The sequence below is a fragment of the Triplophysa dalaica genome, chromosome 16 (assembly GCF_015846415.1).
Source record: "Triplophysa dalaica isolate WHDGS20190420 chromosome 16, ASM1584641v1, whole genome shotgun sequence".
In the NCBI taxonomy this organism is placed as follows: Eukaryota; Metazoa; Chordata; class Actinopteri; order Cypriniformes; family Nemacheilidae; genus Triplophysa; species Triplophysa dalaica.
Window position 1 is genome coordinate 22,275,253 of NC_079557.1, and position 3,025 is coordinate 22,278,277.

Below are 3,025 nucleotides of genomic sequence, written 5' to 3' on the forward strand. Positions count from 1 at the left end.
TTTTTAAAGGCACTGTAACACACTGCTTTCTTGGTGCTTATTGCTTTAATAGAGACCTCATAAACCCTGTTGTCCCTGTAAACCACAATTTGACACGTTCCCATAAACCTGTGAAATGTCACATACATAATATAAGTATGTTCTGAAAGTAAATGATTGTTTTTGAAATGGTGTTAGTCTTCTGTAGATCAAATAAAAAATTTTGACATGTTTTTTACCTTGATTGGATGGAGGGAAAGGTATGTCCCTGTAAACCACCAAAAAGTCAATTGACCTCATAAACCACATATGCCTGTATGTGTGTCTGTGTGTGTGTGTGTGTGTGTGTGTGTGTGCTTCTTACTTTTCATCGATTACACTGAATATTCATCATTGTGTTTAGAAGAGCGGCGACATGTGGGTTCACTGCAACCTGTTTCTTCTGTATCCTGGCATTTTAGATGACGCTGCTTGTTCCACTCTCTGGATTAATATCCACAAAGAGTCAGGAAAAACTAAATGTTATATATTAAATGTACAAAATATATTATATTAAAACACATGAATTAAATCATCAGCTTGCTAGTGTTAAATAGGGGAGACTTCTAAATAATTTGCCCAAACAAATTGCATCTCTCGTTGAGAAATATTGTTTTAAAGGTCTTAACAGGTATATAACATTAACATATCTATAAAAAGCAGGTAAGGAAGTTGTTCAATTAATACCTTTCAGTGGACTCCAAGAGACACGCTGACCCATCCTGGTACTCAAGCCTGAATATGTAACATGTTATGAACAGAGTGGGAAGGCCAGACATGAAGCTGTGCTGAGCACCGTCACACACAACCTAACCTTCAGTAGTCAGCATCCAGTGGCCTGCATGGCAAAGTGTGTCCTAAAACAAACAATTATACATGTGACAATAGTAATAGTTAATAGTGACTATACAATTATCTTTAAGCATTTTACATTTTAACTACATTTTAGTATAAGTGACTCTACAACCAAACTCTAAGCAAATTAAACAGAGTAACTTACACTTAAAACCGTACTTATACAGAAATGTAATCCAACTAACGTTAGGGATGTCACGGTCAAGAAATTGTCACACTAGTATTTTGTAACGGGTCTCACTCCCACCCTCCAACGGTCCTATTTGGGAGACAGGCCTGCTATACAATGAGGGTGTCGCTAACGTCTTTTGCTCAAGCTCTCAGCTGGCCTCCGATACATATACTGTATATCTAGATGGTTACGTACATTAATCACTTTACCGGGCTATCCTCCGTGAACATCGACTTACCTCAAGCTATGGTGACTCATTTTAATTTGGGCGCTCGATTTAACGGATGACTGCATTTGCAAATTTGAATTACACCAGAAAATAATCACGAGCGAGTGTGGTATCACAACTGTCGAAGCATGTAACTTTTACCGAGTCTACGGCGGGCGCGATGTTCAACATTAAAAAAACAACCGTCAACTTACTAATACAATGAACTGTAGCTCGTCACATACCGCCTTCACTCCTGGTGTGAACAAAAACTCTAAATAACATGAACAACTTCTGTCCTCAGGTGCTATAGCGACGGAGAATGTTTGAAATCTTACCGCGACGGCGCTGCTGAAACCCCGCAAGACTCCTTCGGTCCCCGCGGATGGAGGTTGAATCCGGGGTTAGCAATATGAACCGCGAATTTAGATACCTCTATATAAAGTTACCAGCATGATAGTTACCAAATATGGAAAAAAAATACGTGATAAGTTACCACAGGTGTGAATCATTCATTTTGCGCACTACCCCAATCTCGACTGTTGAAGATCATCCCGCCATTGTAGATTTGAAATTTACAGCAATATTCTGTACATTGAGTTAATCCGTCACGTGACCCCAGAATGCATTGCACTTTACAGCAATATTCTGTATTATTTAAAATACAGTCAGCTTCTGTAAAATAACGCTGTAGTTTTTACAGCAATTCGTTACAGTGTAACATAAACAAATGCCCAAAGTGCCAGACACCTTTTACAGGGCAAGAAGGATTTGGGCTCATCACCTCATCATCAGAACCCTTCTCTTTCCTCTCCGACATGAAAAGTTATGTGTCAGCACTTCACAGCAGGCAATTTTTCTTGTCTCCTCCTCTCACCATAATTTTCAGAGCAGCCGTAAGCCCCCTCAGGACCTCCAGGTGTAACATGTAATAAACTGGCCATGCAGCAGCATCGGCTAAAACAAAGAACAAATCTTTGGATTCTTTTATGCACAACAAGGACAATCTGTCACGTGGTTTGAAAGTGGTTTAGGAAGTTAAATATGCATAGGTCAAACACAAAGGTCCTATGCAATGAGTTCCATACAGATGAGGAAGGGTGAGTGAGCCCCCCCTGACATCACAAGACAATCACAGCGCTGGAATAGAGGAGTGCCAATTGCAATCTGAAAAGGGATAAAAGTTCCCTTCAGCAGAAACTCTTTGTTCTGAGTCTTCCATTTGGAGAGCATGACAGACACTTACCCACTCCAGAGAGACTGTTACAGATCAGCAAAGCTCATGTCCCCAGCGAACACACCCTGAGTCTGCATCAGATCAACTTCACCCCGAGTCTACCATATAGTAGTATAGTATACAGCAACAAACGTCTGCGACAAGGTTGAGCTCAGGAAAGCAAACATTTACTCCAAGGTACCTCCGTCTGTGTGTTCCAGACCTTTCTTTACCAGCTTCTGAACCTCATCTGAGTGTGCAAGGCATTTAAACAGAATTCGACTCCTTCTCCTCTACAGCAGCACCAAGCCTGACCAGTGGAAGATGCTGCCTCCACAGGAATTCTCACGACTAGGGCAGAAACGATTCCTGGAGTGACATGAGTAATTCCAATACAAAAAATCATCAAGGCAATTTTTGCTGCCTCAAAGCTTCGTTTAATCCATTTAACTACACAACACACGGAGCTCTGCGTTTCCCCACGGACCGTTATTACTGATGCACAGCCCACTAAACTTGCAGACTAGTGGATGCTGAATCCTGTTACTCACACGTC

At 41.1% G+C, this 3,025-nt stretch overlaps 1 long non-coding RNA gene across 1 annotated transcript; it reads right to left on the bottom strand.

The window, feature by feature from the left end:
• Positions 1-343: 343 nt before the first annotated feature.
• On the bottom strand, positions 344-2,211 carry LOC130438379 (uncharacterized). The gene is made up of 3 exons (XR_008909319.1): positions 2,038-2,211; positions 706-875; positions 344-462 (listed from the first exon to the last, which is right to left on the bottom strand). It is a non-coding gene; the product is annotated as an uncharacterized LOC130438379 (long non-coding RNA).
• Positions 2,212-3,025: the final 814 nt, after the last annotated feature.